General features: G+C 44.6%; 2 pseudogenes; both read left to right on the top strand.

The window, feature by feature from the left end:
* Positions 1–1,785: 1,785 nt before the first annotated feature.
* Positions 1,786–6,148, top strand: LOC123140077 (disease resistance protein PIK6-NP-like; annotated as a pseudogene).
* A 1,940-nt stretch (positions 6,149–8,088) lies between these two features.
* LOC123139797 (disease resistance protein RGA5-like) lies at positions 8,089–17,717 on the top strand (annotated as a pseudogene).
* Positions 17,718–19,031: the final 1,314 nt, after the last annotated feature.

The raw sequence follows: 19,031 nt of genomic DNA, 5'->3' as shown, positions 1-19,031 counted from the left end.
GTCCCCTGGTCAAAACGGACGAAAAGCGGATAAAGTTGACGTCCGTTTGAATCATCCAGTTGTAGTTGCTCTCACATGCTCCTGGGTAGACAGTAAATTCAAAAGAATGCCATTTTTTTAAATAATGTGAATTTTGTGTGTTCCGCGAGAGAGCACACAGGACACAAATCCTCCTACTAGGTCACGTGGAGTTGGGCCCACAGAACAGAGAGACAAACATAGGACGACGACGACCCGGCGACGACCTCTGTTTCTTTGGTGACCGAGGCGACAACCAGAACCACATCCATCCCCTTCCCACTCGCCACTCCACTGCTCGCCCTCACCTCCCGGTGCACGTGTTGTCACCGTCCGAGCTTCCCGGCTTTCCTCTCCTCGCCGGGCGACTCCGTCGCCGGCCATCCTGCACGGCCGAGATCGATCCCACTAGGTACAACCCCGTCCCCTCCCCGACGTGCTTCAATCTCCTCCTATGCCGCTTCCGGCACGCATTGATCTACTCCTGCACGGGGTCGATCCATAGCTCGTTCGGTGCAGCAATGGTTTGGCACTTCCGTCAATGCATTCTCGGGTTCAGATTGATGGTGTGGAGAAGGGAATAAAATTCCACTGTTCACCGCCAGAGCGCTCGATCCATACAGCGAACAGAGCGAGCCAACTCTGAGCTGCTGACGTGTCGCCGACGTTCCTCTCCTCGTCGGGCGAGTTGCCAGGGCTACTCCCTCTAGGTACTTCCCTTCCCCAATGCGGGTGTTTCGATCTCCTCTTGTGCGGCCGTGCCGTGGCCGCCGCCGCCATGCATTGGCCTGCGCTAGCATGGGGTCGATCCCTAGCTCGTTCTGTACAGGAATGGTTTGGCTGACCTACGTGAATCCATTCTCTTTCAGGGTTCAGATCCACGACGCGGAGAGAAAAAATGACCCAATGTTCACCGTTAGGGAGCGCTCGACCGGCACTCCCAAAAAATAATATATAATTGCACATAAAACATCTAAAATTGATACTATAATAGCATGAAATAATAAAAAATTATAGATATGTTAGAGATGTATCAGTGAACAAGAGGAGCAGAAGGTGCCCAACGCGTGGACACCTCCCGATCGAGAGGCGGCTGGCGGCAGGAACCGGCGGACGCGGCGCGAACTGGCTGACGGCAGCGGGAACTGGTGGCTCGCGGCGGAAGGGGGCGGCTGGAGGTGATTCCATGGCAGATGACAGAGACGGCCGGTGACGGCCGGCCGGTGACAGCTACAATCTTGAGAATTTTCTCCATTCTTTCTTGGCCCATGCCTTCCACTCATTTCCTGCACAACGAAGATAGAGGCTAAACAACCTCCACATGATTTCTCCCTCTCAAAAAATAACCTCCACATGATTGGCACTTCAAACTCCAAAGGATTTCCAGCCACAACTCACGTGTCGTCAGGACGACAATTCAAGTCAAGTCAAGTGCAGTGTTAGGTACACGCTCTGCTGTGTAAACACACACACACACACACACAGATACTTCAATCCACTCCTTTATTCTTGCTCGGTGCCTCGCGCGGTCGCCGGAGTCTGGTCGACGGCAAGACTCTGGTAACTACGAACCCATCCATCATGCTTTCTCCAGTTGTCCATGGAGCTGTTGCTTGCTGAATTTAGGCTTTGTTTTTTTCGATGAAGGGCGCTTAATTTAGGCTTAGTTGGAATAATCCTTGCAATACTACTATTTTTAATTGTGAGTGCCGTCAATGATCCATGCTCCATCTGCACAAAAATTCACGGAGCTGACACGTCCCACAACCTATGGAGGCGGCTCTAGTGAGTGCGGCGACGGGGGTCCTCAAACCTGTCTTGGGGAAGCTGGCAGCCTTGCTCGGCGACGAGTACAAACGTTTCAAGGGTGTGCATAAGGAGATCAAGTCCCTCACTCACGAGCTTGCCGCCATGGAGGCTTTTCTCCTCAAGATGTCCGAGGTGGAAAATCCCAATGTACAGGATAAAGTCTGGATGAATGAGGTGCGGGAGTTGTCTTATGACATGGAGGATGCCATTGATGACTTCATGCAAAGTATCCATGACAAAGATGAAAAGCCAGATGGCTTCATTGGGAAGATCAAGAGCTCACTGGGAAAGTTGGGAAAGATGAAGGCTCGTCATCGGATTGGCAAGGAGATCCAAAATCTTAAGAAACAGATCACTGAGGTGGGTGAAAGAAATTCTAGGTATATGACTGGTGTGGCTATCTCCAACACCAAGAATGCAACTGTTGACCTTCGAGCTCTTTCTATGTTTGAGAACGCCTCAAAACTTGTGGGAATTGATGAACCAAAGGCTGAGATAATCAAACTGCTGACCGAAGGTGAATCAACAAATGAGCAACCTAAACTGGTCTCCATCGTAGGAGCTGGTGGAATGGGTAAGACAACTCTTGCAAACCAAGTCTATCAAGACCTCAAAGAAAAATTCGAATGCCAAGCCTTCCTGTCTGTGTCACGAAATCCAGACATGATTAATATTGTGTCTGCGAAGTCAGTGGTCAAGATTATGCTACCACTGAAGCAGGGAATATACAACAAATCATCATCAAAATCACAAATTTCCTAGCAAACAAAAGGTACAGTTTCCATTCCATGTCTATTTGTTCTCCTTGAATGCATATATAATTAAGGAAGTTATTTGGACATTTCACATGAATGTTTTTCCATAAATTTGTGAAAAACGAACAATTTCATGTTATTTTGTGTTCACATTTTCTCATCTATTGTTGCAAAGTGTAATGCTTAAATGTTAGTAGTGCAGGTTGGTCAATTGAAATGAAATGGAGCGAGTATCAAAAAGACCTATCCTGAGAAGTTTCTCATAGGTTCACGATTTATCTTTTTTTCTCTTTTCTTTTGATATTGTAGCATCTTTAAGACATTTTGCTACTCCCTCCACTTCTTTGACCCGAGCTACTCCATTGAATATCTGACATAAAGGAGTAGATCGATTAGCCTCTATTGCAAACACTTCCTTTGTATTTTGATATGTGGAAAAGTTCATTTTCCTCCCAATACAATCGACTTGAGACTTGGCTCACTTTTCTTCCTAATTTTTCTGGCTCCCAATTTAACATGATGCCCTAAATGAAATTTTGGGAGTGTTGTACCATGATTCCCCTAAATTAGTTTTTGGGTGTGCTGTACCACATGATCTGTTTTGGGCAGTGCTTTTGGTAACAGTTTCATACACCCTTTCACACACATGCTTATACATATGTCACCATCTTCTCCCTCCACCTTCTATTCTCTATTCCATCTTCCACACCATCTCATCTGTACATCCATATGGATGTGCTCTATTTTGCCCATCGCTCTCATATCCCCCACCTGGTGCTGCGGTGTTGATGTGTAGAGTCTAGCTGCCATGAGATCTTAAGGTCTCAATTGTTGTTGTCGACTTTGCACGATTGTCTGCATCACCATCCATCCAAACCAGGGGGGATGTTGATGTGTAGAGGGGAAATGAACTCTTCCCTATCTATAAGTACAATGTACTACCTCTTCTTCATTTTACATCGCCAGTTAGATGACCACCAGATCCTAATCGACATCCGTTCTATACATGTTAAGGACCCATGATTATTCATTATAATGTTTTGATCCATCCTTTTTCGAAATGTTGCATGCTTGTCAACATTAATGATCACTCTTGATTTTTTTTCTCAAATATTCTTCATCTTCTCCCTGGTCATGCCTCTTGTATAACTATTTCTTATCACCCAGTTCTCCATAATCTGGAAAACTAATTAACACGGTCGATGTACACATACGGTGATTACAACCGAGGTTCAAACATGTACTTGGCAAAACTTTCTAGTTTTTACTCTGCCTAGTACCTATTTCACCAGAGTGCACGCCCAGCATGATTACGCGCCAAACGATTGGGTGTTTCCTAGCACCCAGACATGCTTAATCGGACACCTTGACGTGATTTTGAAACCTGATTTAAACACTTATGTCAGCTTGCTTACACATAAGTATTTTTATAGGTTGTCATTGTGAAAAAATTATTTAATTTTTTTGTGTATATTGTTGTGCACTCTTTCTATTAAAACCACATCTTTATCACAAGTGAATCCCTATGCAGGTATTTTGTGGTCGTTGATGATATATGGGACATGCATACATGGGATGTTATTAAGCGCACATTCCCCATGACAAGTTCTGGCAGTATCGTAATCACCACTACTCGTATACATGATGTTGCCAAATCATGTCATTCATCATTTAGTGGGCACATTTATAGTATAAGGCCCCTTAACCCGGTGCATTCAAAAGAACTATTTCATGGAAGGCTGTTCAACTCTAAAGAAGATCTCCCTTTACACCTCGAAAAAGTTTCTGATGAAATTTTGAAAAAATGTGATGGATTACCTCTGGCAATCATTGCTATATCTGGTTTGTTGGCTAATAGAGAGAGAACAGAGGATGTATGGAAGCAAGTGAAAGATTCAATTGGGTGTGCACTTGAAAGAAATCCTAGCGTTGAAGTAATGATGAAGATACTGTCTCTTAGTTACTTTGATCTGCCTCCTTATCTAAAGACATGTCTCTTATATTTCAGTATATTTCCAGAAGATTCTTTTATTGAGATGCAAAGTTTGATAATGAGGTGGATAGGTGAAGAATTCATTCATAAAGAAGGAAGATATATGGCGCAAGAGATAGGAGAAAGGTGTTTTAATGAGCTCCTCAATAGGGGTTTGATTCAACCCGGGGAGACAAATGAATATGGCGAGGTGAAGAGTTGTCGTGTTCACGACATAATTCTTGATTTCATCGTATCCAAGTCTATAGAAGAAAACTTTGTTACTATATTAAGTGTTACCACTATGGCAGTGAGGACACAAAGCAAAGTCGTCCGGCGATTCTCTCTACAAGGAATCGAGGAAGAAAATTCAACAATATCGAAAGCAGGTCTGGTGTTGTCCCATGTCCGGTCACTTAATGTGTTTGAAGGTTTTGTGGAAATCCCTTCTTTGGGGGAGTTCAGACATCTGCGTGTTTTCCACTTTGATAGCTACATGCCACTGGAAGACCATCATCTTGAAAATATAGTGAGGTTGATGCAGCTTAGGTACCTGAACCTCCAAGGTACAAAAATAAGTGAGCTCCCAGAACAAATCGGGAGTTTAGGGTGCTTAGAAATACTTAACCTAAGATTCAATCATGTGAGGGAATTACCTGCATCTATTGTTAAGCTTGAAAAATTATCACATCTACTCGTTGATGATTATGTTAAATTTCCTGATGGGGTCGCAAAGATGCAAGCACTAGAGACGCTGGAAGATGTGAGGGCCTCCATTCAACCATTTGACTTCCTGTGCGGACTTGGCCAGCTAAAGAATTTGAGGAGACTGCAGCTTGACCTTATTGTGGTTTGGGAGGACTGCAACAAGGCTATCGCCTCTTCACTGTGTAAGCTAGGCACCCAGAATCTCCGCTCCCTAACTATTTATAAAGGGAGTAGCCTCTTACACGAACCTTTGTATCTGCCTATGCTCGAGAAACTTATGACATGGTTTTCAGTCGTCCCTGAGGTTCCGAAATGGGTGAGTTCCCTCAGAAACCTCCAACTGCTACGTCTTGAAGTGGATGTAGTCAAGCAGGATGATATCTGCATCCTTGGTGCCTTACCCACTCTGCTCATTCTGCATCTGATTGACGTAACGAATTCAAATGAAAAGCTCAGAATCAGTGGTGTAGATGGGTTCAAATTCTTGAGGATTTTTATGTATGTTACAAATTCTCATAAGCTAGATCTGATGTTTGCAGCAGGATCCATGCCCAAGCTAGAAAAACTCGATCTTAGTTGTTTGCACATACTTGAAGCTAACTATTTGGACTTTGGAATCGAGAACCTCCTCTGCCTCATCACTGTAAAATTTGTAGCATATGGCAGGCTTGAGGGCGTTATTGGAGCCATAAAGACTGCCTTGGAGAGAGCAGCCAACACACATTCCAACCACCCTAGTGTACTCTTTGAGAGAATTCAATAAGACAAGAACCAGGACCAGGACTATGTTGGAGAGACTTGCCTGTCTCCTCCTCGTTCGTCTGAACGATTCTTATGTTTATGAGTTTTAAGTTTGATACTTTGCTGCTATAACTTTTAAACATTGTATTCTCTCCCCTACTTTGGATAATGTATGACATCCATGCTTTCCATATTTTAAATTTGACCACTAATTGGTTTGGACTCCGTTGATACAGAATTGTAGAATGCATGCTCGAATTTTTTTCCTATAGCTGCGATTCCCTGAGAAAAATGTGAACATCTTACATGATTCAACTGATGGAAGGTGTCCTAACAAAAAAATAAGTCCTAGCACAAGCAACTGTTTATGCTGGGAGATTTTATTCCCATGGTTTTGAGATTTCACTCCTTGGCTGTCTCCTTTCTTTCCAAAACATTTATGCAGTGAAAAATTAGTCAATTATGGATATCTCTTTTTACAAAATATAAGTTGTCCCTAGATGATAACTGATGTATGAGAGACACGGCATGTGAGTTAGGTTTGCGTCATTGCCTTAAGGGTATTTTTTGTATGATTAGTTGCCTTTTGTGCAGTAATCAGTCATCCTTCTTGATGGTTTATTATAATTGGGTGATCATTCGCCTGGGTAATTACTTCTTGTGCCACACAACTTAGGATAATGCGGTTTTTTCCTTTGCTCTTTTGTCTGTTTGTATGCCGCCATTCTTTGCTTGGGCATGTTCTTTGCCGAGCCAGGCATGCATCAAGCAACACTTTATGAGCTCATCTAGTTAGTTCTCTTGATAATTCGTATGATGTTATTCCATTTTATGGTTCTTTACAGCTTAATATGCACCTAGCAATTAAAATTTTAGTTTACTGTTCATCTGTCAACCGTTTGCACTTGAGTGTTGTTCACTAATCGACGTTGTTGGTGATCTTGAGACCGGATTCTCACAAATATCTCCAGAACAGAGTATCTCTCAATGAGACAAGGCATTCTCACAAATATCTTTCACCATCTGATTCAGCTTAACTACGAGCACTGTCTGCTGGTGGTGGGAAACAAGGCAAGAAACGAACCAGGAATCCAGGATCCTCCTTCCTTTTATGATGCAAAAGATACATTAGTTGTACTACTTGTGCATTGGTTGGGTAATGCATGGCATTTTACTAGCTTAAGCAGCAGTTTTTTGCTGCACAACTTTGAGATTTTACTGCTCGTTGATTGGACGTTTTTCATTGAGCAGTCACAGAAGGTCGTATCGAACTTGCATCGACAAAGTAAGAGATAAAAAATTAAACTTTGAAAAATGTATTCAACATCTGTCTTGCTTGAAGGATATCGACAACAAAGACGGAGACATTCAGTTCGAAATATAAGGTCATTATTCAGTTTTCTGAGGAGGGCATTTTGGCTGCCGAGCTCACCTGCTCCTGGGTGAATAGTAAATTAAAATGATCATTTTTTTAAAATAATCTGAATTTTGACGCACATCATCCTAGGCCACGTGGAGCCGGGCCCACAGAACAATCCTAGGCCACGTGGAGCCGGGCCCACAGAACAGAGAGACAGATATAGGATAAGGCCAAGCGACGACGGCCAGATCTCACTCGCGGTGCACGTGTCGCCGGCGTCCGACCTACGTCGCGAGGTGCTGGTGCTACTCCGTGGCCGGCCATCCTCCACGCCGATCGATCCCGCAAGAATCTGTTCTATTTAAGGGTTCAGATCGACGACGCGGGGAGTGGAGTGAATTCCACTGTTCACGGTCAGCGCGCTCGATTCCGTAATCCATACTGAGAGCAGATCGAGCTAACTCTAAGCTGCAACTAGCGTACTCTGAGCTTTCTAGGATTACTTGGGTTATTTCTCTTTCCGGGGTCTTGGCCTGTTAGGTTGACGACGCCACGACGGAAATCTAGGCATCTGTTTACTGTTAGTTTATTCGGTGGCCTCCAGGGCAGATTTATAGCTTTTTCAGTGCATTATTAGTGCTTGGGCTTATTAGCTTACATAGATTAATCTATCTTTTTCCAGGGTGTACTGTCAGTGCATTCAGCGGCCTGACCTCCGCGCAGAACTGACAGAGCTTGCAAATGGTCATGGAGGAAGCTCTTGTGGGTGTGGCGACGGGGGTCCTGAAGCCTGTCCTGTGGAAGCTGACAACTCTGCTCGGTGACGAGTACAAGCGGTTCCAGGGTGTGCGCAAGGAGATCAAGTCTCTCACTCATGAGCTCGCTGCCATGGAGGCTTTTCTCCTCAGGATGTCCGAGGTGGAGGATCCTGATGCGCAGGATAAAGTATGGATGAATGAGGTGCGGGAGCTTTCTTATGACATGGAGGATGCCATCGATGACTTCATGCAAAGTGTTGATGACGAAGATGAAAAGCCAGATGGCTTCATTGCGAAGATCAAAAACTCATTGGGGAAATTGGGGAAGTTGAACTTCCGCCGTCAGACTGGCAGAGATATCCAAGATCTGAAGAAACAAATCACTGAGGTGGGTAACAGGAATGCAAGATACAGGACTGGTGTGGCTGTATCCAACTCCAAGAATGCAACCGTTGACCCTCGAGCTCTTGCTATCTTTGAGCATGCCTCAAAATTGGTGGGGATCGATGAACCTAAGGCTGAGATAATCGAACTGTTGACTCAAGAGGATGGACGCACTTCTGCAGAAGAGCCGAAGGTAGTCTCAATTGTTGGATCCGGAGGAACAGGCAAGACAACTCTTGCATACCAAGTGTACCAAGACCTCAAAGGGACATTCGACTGTTCGGCCTTCCTATCCGTGTCGCGAAATCCAGACATGATACATATCATGAGAACTATTCATAGTCAAGTTAGCCATCAAGAATATTCTAAAACGGAAGCAGCAAATGTACAACAAGTTATCATCAATATCAGCAATTTTCTAGCTGACAAAAGGTACATGCTATCTGTATCATTTTTTTCACTTTCACGTCTGTCTTTGAATGTATAAATCTCTACCATTTGTACTAGTGGAATTTGTTAAAAAGTTACATGAAAACATCTATGTTCATATTTTCCCCATATGTAATTAGAAAAAGTAGTGCTCAAATGTTTGTAATAAAGACCGCGTCGATTTTCTGAACAAAAGAAATAGAACGGAGAGGATACAACGAACAATCTGTCCTAGGAGCCTTTGGTCATGATTAATAATGTCATTTTCGTTTGATATACTATGATATTCAAGACAAAGCTACTCCCTTTGTTGAGTTATATATGGCTTGACTATGTGTGACCTATAATGTTTGTAGCACTTCACCACATGAACGGTTTGGACAGTGATTTTGATGATATATAGATGCTCGTTTTGTAAGTGTAGCATCCACGTTATCCTACAAAGGCTGCCACAGACATCACCTTCTTTTTGCACCTCCACCTCTCCCTTCTCTGGGTCTGTTTCCTCTTCGGACCAGATCCATTGTGCCTCTATTCACTTTTCCTCTCCTCTCTCGACTACCAACCCAACGGTGCAATTCTCTATTGAGACCAGCTCGGATGAGATCCGCTAGGCCTTAGCCAGTATTGTTGCCCTACATGGCCATACATCATCGGTGATTTAACTCCAAAATTGGGAAAATTATAGTTTACTAGATTATGTGAGCCTAAATTATTTTTGACAGCCAGCTGCTCCTTTCCATTGATGAAGACAGAGAAGGTTCTCAAAGTCAGTAACACAAGAAAAGAAAAGGCCAATACTCGCAATTGGCCCACACGGCCAGACGGCCAGTAGTAGTTAAAACATACGTTTTTCTATATATTATATATGTAGTTTACCCTGTTTTCATTTTGTATCACTGGATCTTTTGATCCACACCAAGATTCTTGCTTGTTGCTTATGACCACCTGATCGGTGTGTTAATCATGTAATTGTATGTCACCGTCACATTATGAACCGTGGTAGCTAGGGCGTGGTGTGCGTTGTAATCTGTTGGGATAGGTAGATTGTTGTGATAGGATCCTATAGTTAGCTTGGAGATCAATCCACACCTAACCTAATCCTAACCTCCTGTAAGCCGCCGGCCTTTGGTCCTTTATTAACACGCAACGCGCCCCTGCATCAAGCACGCGCTTCCAGCTATTCTCACATGGTATACAGAGCCGACTTCTTCCATCTCATCTAGGTTATGTCATCTTCCTCCTCCTCCCACGCCATGGCCATGCCCTCGCTTGCCTCCCTCGGCCACACCATCACGGAGAAACTCACTTGCGACAACTTCCTGGTGTGGAAGGTCCAAGTCCTCCCGCACATCAGGGCCGTGGCGATAATGGGCTACCTTGATGGCTCGATCAAGGAACCCGCTGCTGTCATCGTCACTGAGAAGGAAACCAACGGGAAGAAGGAGACCACCGAGACACCGAATCCACAACATGCGATCTGGGTTACTCAAGATCAACAGGTGCTTACCTTCTTGCTTGCATCTCTGTCCCGCGAAGTGCTAATGCAGGTGTCCAACTACACCATGGCCGCGGGTGTCTGGCAAACCCTGGTAGAGAGTTTTTCTGTGCAGTCCAGGGCGCGCCAGATTCAGCTCCGCTCGGCCATCGGTAATGCCTGCAAGGGCGATCTCTCTGCTTCCGCGTACTTCACGAAGATGAAGGGTCTAGCGGATGAACTTGCTGCCGCAGGGAAGCCCCTAGACGAGGATGATATCGTCTCACACATCCTTGAGGGACTCATGCACGAGCGCGACTACAACGGGTTTGTCACCTCCATCTCCACACGCGCTGCCACCGATCGGCCGATCGGTCTCAGTGAACTTTTTTCGCTACTGCTATCTGCGGAGGCCAGATCGCTGCCCAGCACGCTGCCTACACCACTCATCACTCTGCCTACCTAGCTGCAAAGGGTGGTCGGGGCGGTTACGGCGGCGGACGCGACGGTCAGGGTAGCGGACGTGGTGGCTACAGCGGAGGCAACTACTCCGACAACTCAGGCAATGCTGGCGGAGGTGGTGCGCCGCGCCAATAGGGAGGTGACTGCGGTCACCTCCCTATTGGCGCGGCGCACCACCTCCGCCAGCATTGCCTGAGTTGTTGGAGCGCTGCCAAATCTGCAAGAAAGAGGGTCATGGTGCGTGGCGCTGCAGGAAATGGTTCGACAAGGGCTTCAACAACAATGTTCGCAACCCCGCTGGAGGTGGCGGTGGTGGTGGATGCGGCAACGGTGGGCGTGGCGGCGGCGGCGGGGGCGGCAACTCTCGCGCTGCTAACTCCGCTCACTCCTATGGCGTGGATACTAACTAGTATCTTGATACTGGTGCCACGGACCATGTTACAGGCGAGCTAGAGAAACTAGCTGTTCGTGATCGCTACACCGGCACCGACCAAATCCACACGGCTAGTGGTCAAGGTATGGATATAGAGCATATTGGTCATTCAGTACTATCTACTCCCTCTGGTTCCTTGCACTTGAACAATATTCTCCATGCTCCTAGTGCCAACCAAAGTCTTCTTTCTGCATATAATCTTATGCGTGACAATGACGTATTTATTGAACTTCACCCTGAATTCTTTCTTGTTAAGGATCAGGCTACCCGGAGAACAATTCTGCAAAACAAGAGTAGATGGGGCTTGTTCCCCGTGACCGGACGGCAAAGTGCTCCTCAACGCCAAGTTCTTGCTCCCATCAAACCATCCACCTCACGGTGGCACAAGCGCCTAGGGCACCCTGCTCTTCCGGTAGTTCAAAAGATTCTTCGCGACTTCAACCTCCCTGTCTCAAATAAGCAAGATCATCTCCTCGTGTGTGATGCATGTAAGATGGCCAAGAGCCATCAGTTACCTTATTCTCGTTCAACTAGTGAGTCCACAGCTCCTTTAGAGCTTGTTTTTTCAGATGTTTGGGGTCCTGGACCCGTTTCTGTAGGAAGACAAAAATACTATGTCAGTTTTATCGATGATTTTAGCAAGTTTAGCTGGATATATTTGCTCCAAAATAAATCTGATGTCTTCGAGAAATTTCGACTTTTTCAAGCTCATGTTGAACGCCTCTTTGATCGCAAAATTATTGCCATGCAAACCGATTGGGGCGGGGAATACCAACGGTTGAACTCCTTTTTTGAACGTATTGGATCACACACCATGTTTCTTGCCCTCATGCTCATTAACAGAACGGCTCCGCGGAGCGGAAACATAGACACATAGTGGAAGTTGGTCTCTCTCTACTTGCCCACGCCTTTATGCCGCTCAAGTTTTGGGACAAAGCGTTCGTCACCGCAGTCTACCTCATCAACCGCATACCTAGTAGAGTTATCAAGAACCAAACCCCACTAGAAAAGCTCTTTGGCACCAAACCCAACAATTCTTTTCTCCGCATTTTTGGTTGTGCTGTTTGGCCCAACTTGCGCCCTTTCAACAAACACAAACTCGAGTTTCGGTCCAAGCAATGTGCCTTCTTAGGATACAACACTCTTCACAAAGGCTATAAGTGCCTTGATATTGCTTCTGGTCGTATCTATGTTTCTCGTGACGTTGTTTTTGATGAGAAAGTCTTCCCCTTCGCCAAACTCCACTCCAACGCCGGCGCCTAACTTCGTAAGGAGTTACTACTTTTGCCATCTCATCTCTTACCATCCCCTAGCTTTGGTCACGAGGGAGCTGATCTTGCTGCTGATCATATGCCTATGCCTAATGCCAATAATCCAGCTGAAAGTGTGCAGGAAACAGCGCAGGAAAATGTTGAAATTTTTGGTGAAAACTCGTATGATTTTATGCAGCCAACAGGGAGCTCCACAGAAGATTCGCAGGATCTCTCGGGATCAGCTGCAGCAGCGATCCCAGGCGAATCCACCGCGGGATCGGTGCCCTCTGACGCGGCAGGCGAATCTGCGCCGGGATCTATGCGGTCAGGCGGGCCAGGCGAGCGCACCGAGGCGCTGTCCCCTAGCGGGCCAACCCCCGCGCTGTCCCCCGCGTGGGACGGTGCGCATTCTCCCGGTAGGCCGGCTGGGCGAGGTCCACGTGGCATCCGCGGGGCTGGGAGCCCAGAAACCGGTGCGGCATGGATCCCCTCCCACCCTGCGCCCAACCTGGAACTGCCAAGTGGCAGTTCGTCATCAGAGGCCGCACCGGATCCGTCTGCTCCCCTGCAGGCAGCGGATTCAGGATCTTCTGCGCCTGCGTCTGCCTCGTCTGACTCCGCCGTGTCGTCTACGCAAAATCGACTTTAGCTACAGCACACCCGACCAGCTCCACCTCCTCCCGCACGTTCCCATTCTCGGTCACAAAGTGGTATTGCTAAACCCACGGTTTATAACGATGGGTGTGTTCGTTGGGACTCTTTTTGTGCCACAGGTGAACCGAAGACGTTGCATGATGCCCTGGGAGATCCCAAGTGGAAACAAGCTATGGATGAAGAATTTTCCGCTCTTATTCAGAATAACACGTGGCGCCTGGTGCCTCCGGTTAGAGGGAGGAATGTCATTGACTGCAAATGGATGTACAAGGTCAAGCGGAAATCTGATGGCACCATTGACAGGTACAAGGCACGTCTTGTGGCCAAAGGTCTCAAGCAAAGGTACGTAATTGATTATGAGGACACTTTTAGCCCTGTGGTCAAAGCTGCTACTATCAGGTTAATTCTTTCAGTTGCAATATCTCGAAATTGGTGCATGCGACAACTAGATGTTAAGAACACATTTTTGCATGGTGTTCTGGAAGAAGAAGTGTTTATGCGGCAGCCTCCTGGGTACGAAAGTTCAGTTCTGCCACAGCATGTCTGCAAGCTTGATAAAGCAATTTATGGGTTGAAACAAGCACCTTGAGCTTGGTACTATCGTTTGTATTCCAAGTTGCAGTCCCTTGGGTTTTCTGCTTCCAAGGGAGATACTTCACTGTTCTTTACCATCGACATGGAATAACTATTTTTATGCTTATTTACATGGATGATATTATTGTCACCAGCTCCTCCACTAAAGCAGTTGATGCACCTCTTAAGGATCTGCGCATGGATTTTGTGATCAAGGATTTGGGCAGTCTTCACTTTTTCCTTGGGATTGAGGTAAAGCATGTTCCTAGTGGCATTGTTCTGTCTCAAGAAAAATATGTACAGGATATCCTTGAGCGAGTGGGCATGAAAGGCTGCAAGCCCTCAACTCCCTTATCTACCTCCGAGAAATTGTCTCTTTATGATGGTGCAAAGCTTGGAGCCGAGGACTCCACCAAGTACAGGAGTGTTGTAGGAGCTTTGCAGTACTTAACTTTAACCAGGCCAGATATTTGTTTCTCAGTTAACAAAGTATGTCAGTTCCTGCATGCTCCTACCAGTACTCATTGGACAACTGTAAAAATAATTCTTAGGTACCTTCAGGCAACCAAGGGTCATGGTCTCAAACTTGCTAAGTCAGATTCTACGCTTGTTAGTGCCTTTTCAGATGCGGACTGGGTAGGTTGTCCTGATGACCGGAGGTCTACTGGAGGCTTTGCAGTGTTTTTTGGTGGTAACTTGATTTCTTGGAGTGCACGCAAGCAAGCTACCGTGTCCAGATCGAGTACTGAAGCTGAGTACAAGGCCTTAGCAAATGCCACTGCTGAGATCAGTTGGGTATAGAATCTGTTAACAGAGTTGGGCATTCGTCATCCATCTGCAGCGTCACTTTGGCGTGACAATCTTGGTGCTACCTATCTTTCTGCCAATCCCGTCTTTCATGCTAGGACGAAGCACATTGAGATTGATTATCATTTTGTTCGTGAGAGGGTTGCCAACAAACTTTTGAACATTCGGTTTGTTCCTACTGGTGATCAGGTGGCGGATGGTTTCACTAAACCACTATCACTGCGGCAGCTGGAGGTTTTTAGACGCAACCTCAACTTAGATAAGTTGTGATTGAGGGGGGGTGTTAAACATGTAATTGTATGTCACGGTCACGTTATGAACCGTGGTAGCTAGGGCGTGGTGTGCGTTGTAATCTGTTGGGATAGGTAGGTTGTTGTGATATGATCCTATAGTTAGCTTGGAGATCAATCCACACCTAATCTAATCCTAACCTCCTGTAAGCCGCCGGCCTTTGGCCCTTTATTAACACGCAACGCGCCCCTGCATCAAGCACGCACTTCCAGCTATTCTCACACGGTGCCCTTGCCACACAAATTAAGTACTCCCTCCATTTCTTTTTACTCCGCATATAAGATTTGTTTGAAGTCAAACTAGCCAAAGTTTGGCCAAATTTATATAAAAAATATCAACATCTACAATACTAAAATTATACAGTATGAAAATTAATTTCATAATGCATCTAATAATATTGGTTTCATATTGTGAATGTTGATATTTTTTTAATATAAACTTAGTCAAACATTACAAAGTTTGACTTTGACCAAATTTTATATGCAGACTAAAAAGAAATTATTTTTTTTGAAAAGGGAGGACTCCCCGGCCTCTGCATCAAAGCGATGCATACGGCCACATTTATAAACAAATAAAGTAGTTCAACAATGTCTTGCAATGTGCTGCAACACATCTCGTATCTTTCAACTTAATTGTCCAGTTTTGATCTTTTCTGTGGTTATGCCTCTTGTTTAAAAAATTGCTTTCATGCCACTTGTTTAAACAGTTTCTTATCCCCCATTGCTCTCGGTAATGTGCCAAAGTAGTGCATGTGCACACATGAATTAAGTCTTAACATATGCCCTTTTAATGATTGTGTATTTATCCTCTTCATGTTGTCAATGTTAACATGTTTCATTTATTCTTTGTCTATCTACTGTACACTCTTTATTTGAAAGATATTCTAACATTTATTTGTCCATGTACAGGTACTTTGTTGTTGTTGATGATATATGGGACATTGGCACATGGGATATTATTAAGTGTGCGTTCCCCACTACAAGTTATAGCAATAGAATAATCACCACTACTCGTATGAACAATGTCGCTCATTCATGCTGTTCAACATTTAGTGGTCATATTTATAATATAAGGCCTCTTGATATGGTGCACTCAAGGCAATTATTTCATAGAATATTATTCAAGCCTGATGAAAATTGTCCTTCATACCTTCAAGAAGTTTCAGAGCAGATATTGGAAAAATGCCACGGGTTACCTTTGGCGATAGTTGCTATATCTGGTTTATTGGCTAACACAGGAAGAGAAGAAAATATGTGGAATCAGGTGAAAGATTCAATTGGTCGTGCACTTGAAAGAAATCCTAGCATTGAAGGAATGATGAAGATATTGTCACTTAGTTACTTTGATCTGCCTCCTTATCTAAAAACTTGTCTCTTATATCTGAGCATATATCTAGAAGATTCTACTATTGGGAAGAAGGGCCTGATAAAAAGATGGATTGCCGAAGGATTTATTCATAGAGAAGGCAGATACACAACATATGAGTTAGGAGAAATGTGCTTTAGTGAGCTACTGAATAGGGGTTTGATCTAACCTGTGGAGACGAATGAATATGACAAGGTGGAGAGTTGTCGAGTTCATGACACAATTCTTGATTTCATCATATCCAGGTCTATAGAAGAAAACTTCGTTACATTACTTGGCGATCCCATTCTGACAATTAAGAACCAAAGCAAAGTTGTTCGTTGACTCTGTCTCCAAGGTGCCAAGGAAGGAAATTCAATAGTACTAACAACAGGTCTTGTGTTGTCCCATGTCCGATCACTTATTGTGGTCAGAGGTGCTGTGGAAATCCCTTCTTTGGCAGAGTTCAGACATCTGCGTGTTCTCGACTTGAGTGACCAATCACTGAAAGAACAACATCTTGAAAACATAGTGAAGTTGTTCCAGCTGAGGTACTTGAACCTTGAAAGTACAATAATAAGCAAGCTCCCAGAACAAATCGGGCATTTGGGGTTCTTACAGATGCTGGACCTAAGTGACACTTGTGTCGAAGAATTACCCACGTCTATTATTAATCTTGGAAAATTGTCCCATCTACTTGTTGATAATTATGTGGAATTTCCTGATGGGATTGCAAAGATGCAAGCACTGGAGACGTTGGAAGATGTGAGGGTCTCCATTCAGCCGTTTGACTTCCTATGGGGCCTTGGCCAACTAAAGAATTTGAGAAATCTGCAGCTTGACCTTCGTTTTGAAGTTGGTTCTGACACTGAGGATACATATGTGGCTGAAGAGGAGTGCAACAAAGCTATCTTCTCTTCCCTGTGTAAGCTAGGCACCCAAAACCTCCGGTCCCTGACTATTTATGGAGGGAGCAGCCTCTTACAGGAACCTTTGTGCCTGCCGACCCTCAAGAAACTTATTACCCGGTCTTCGGCCATTTCGCAGGTTCCGACATGGGTGAGCTCCCTCATAAACCTCCAACTGCTACGCCTTACAGTGAAGGGAATCAAGAAAAGTGATCTTTGCATCCTTGGAGCGTTACCTGCTCTGCTCATTTTGCATCTGGAGGAAGTAACACGGTCAAACGAAAACATAAGAATCAGTGGCGAAGTTGGGTTCCAATGTTTGAGAATTTTCATTTATGATGCACATTATAAACCAGTTGATCTGATGTTTGGAGCAGGGTCCATGCCCAAGCTAGAAAAACTGGTGCTTAAGAGTTTGTATGAGGTTGAAGCTGACGGTCTGGACTTTGGAATAGAGAACATCCCGAGCCTCACAACTGTCAAATGTGAAGTACTTGGCGGTGATGGCATTGTTGGCCGTAAAGACTGTGATGAAGAGAGCAGCCAACACACATCCCAACCGCCCTACTATAGTCACATAATAAGCACAGTTTCCGCCGGTTTCTACCATGACTGAACAAACCAAGAATTAGGAATTGGGAGCTCACCGTCCGGTCGGCTGATTCACAAGTACACTGTACATTTTTTGCTTGATACTTGTCTCTTTCATGATACATTAGTATACAATGTACTCCCTCTGTTGGATAATCTATGACATCCATGCTTTCGATATTTTACATTTGACCAATAATTAGTTCACAACATGTGGAGTCCATGTGATACAATATTGTTTGAATTCGTGTTTGAAAGCATTTTTCTATGGCAGTGATTCCCTAAAGCATATACAATGTTTTCTACAGGAATGTGTCTTGATAAAAAGGTACTACTAGCTTAAGCAGTTGTTTACTCCTTGATTGACTTCAATTCTTTCCAGAACATTTGTGCATGCGATGAAGTAATGCAGCGCCCAGCTCTCAATCTCTCGAGCATGAATTCGTGCAAAAGTTCCACCATCTAGTTCAGTTTAGCTACAAGCACTGTACTGCACTGGTGGTGTAATTGGAGCTAGTTCAGTTCACCATCCATGTGTTGATTGTGCTCCCTTTGTCTTTGTTAGATAATGTAAGGCATTTCTGGCTTAAGCTGCAGTTTCTTGCTGGGCAACTTTTTTTTACAGCTTCCAAGCTGTCATTCAGAAAATGTGCGTTTCTTTCTCAACGGTACGTAGCTATTCAAATCTATTGTTGTGTTTAGCTGTTTCTCTGGGCGTCCCTAGATAACTACAAGTATAAATTCATGAGATGCCGGCAGTTATGTTTTAGCAACAGCAGATTATACATTTTTCAGTTTTGACTACATGCGTAATTTAAGTATACGCTCTTCTCATCTTTTTCAGCGATTTGGATGTTATTAACTTGTTATAGCATTGATAAAAAGTTTATGTGACCGACCGTTGCAGTGCTACTCTCCAGATGATTATGGGTTACATGAAAGGAGACTCTGTTTCGTGAATGTTGGAAAGGAGACTGTTTCGTGAATGGGTTGCATGAAGATGGTGGCCTTAGGCCTTAGAACCGATACAAGCTGTCGTTGAAGCTAAGACAAAGAACATCCTGAACTCAGCGGCGAGTAAATAATGCAGCAGGCCAGACCTCTGCTTTTAGCTTTTGAGACATGTTACTCCTTAAAAGTTAGCTCCTTGTCATGTCGCATTTATGTAGTTGAATGTTGTGAATTTCTAGTTCTAGAGATCATCCTGGTTGGTTGTGATTCAAAACTGTATGTCGTCTCTCTCAGTAGCACTGAACATTCTGGAGTTCAAAGTTGTTAGAAATTCAGTTACCCTTTAGACATGT

The sequence above is a fragment of the Triticum aestivum genome, chromosome 6B, assembly GCF_018294505.1.
Source record: "Triticum aestivum cultivar Chinese Spring chromosome 6B, IWGSC CS RefSeq v2.1, whole genome shotgun sequence".
NCBI classification, from domain to species: domain Eukaryota; kingdom Viridiplantae; phylum Streptophyta; class Magnoliopsida; order Poales; family Poaceae; genus Triticum; species Triticum aestivum.
Note: the sequence above shows the minus strand (reverse complement) of the source record. Positions and strands in the feature narration are given on the sequence as shown.